The sequence below is a fragment of the Mandrillus leucophaeus genome, unplaced genomic scaffold, assembly GCF_000951045.1.
Source record: "Mandrillus leucophaeus isolate KB7577 unplaced genomic scaffold, Mleu.le_1.0 Scaffold366, whole genome shotgun sequence".
NCBI lineage: Eukaryota > Metazoa > Chordata > Mammalia > Primates > Cercopithecidae > Mandrillus > Mandrillus leucophaeus.
Window position 1 is genome coordinate 330,461 of NW_012103876.1, and position 543 is coordinate 331,003.

A 543-nucleotide genomic window follows, 5' to 3' on the forward strand; every position below is an offset into this window, starting at 1 on the left:
TTGTTGTCCAGGCTGGAGTGCAATGGTGCGATCTCAGCTCACCGAAACCTCCACCTCCCAGGTTCAAGAGATTGTCCTGCCTCAGCCTCCCGAGTAGCTGGGATTACAGGCACCCACCACCACAGCTGGGTAATTTTTTGTATTTTCAGTAGAGATGGGGTTTCACTATGTTGGCCAGGCTGGTCTCAAACTCCTGACCTTGTTATCCACCCGCCTTGGCTTCCCAAAGTGCTGGGCTTACAGGCATGAGCTACTGCACCCAGCCAAGATGGTAATAAGTATATTTCATCACAACTTATAAAAGGGAAGTATCTATGAGAAGTACCACTGCGGCGACTACCAAAGTGCACCCCACTAATTTAAGTGTTTTTTATTCTTTTTTTACTTTTAAAACAATAAACAATTTTAAAACAAAGGTCAATTTTAAAAGATACTATTGAAATTCAATAAAACCACTTCATATATCAATTAAAATCTGCACTTTCCCACTGTTTTACATGCTAAATATAAATAAATGTGGTCACATACGGGATTACAGAAATG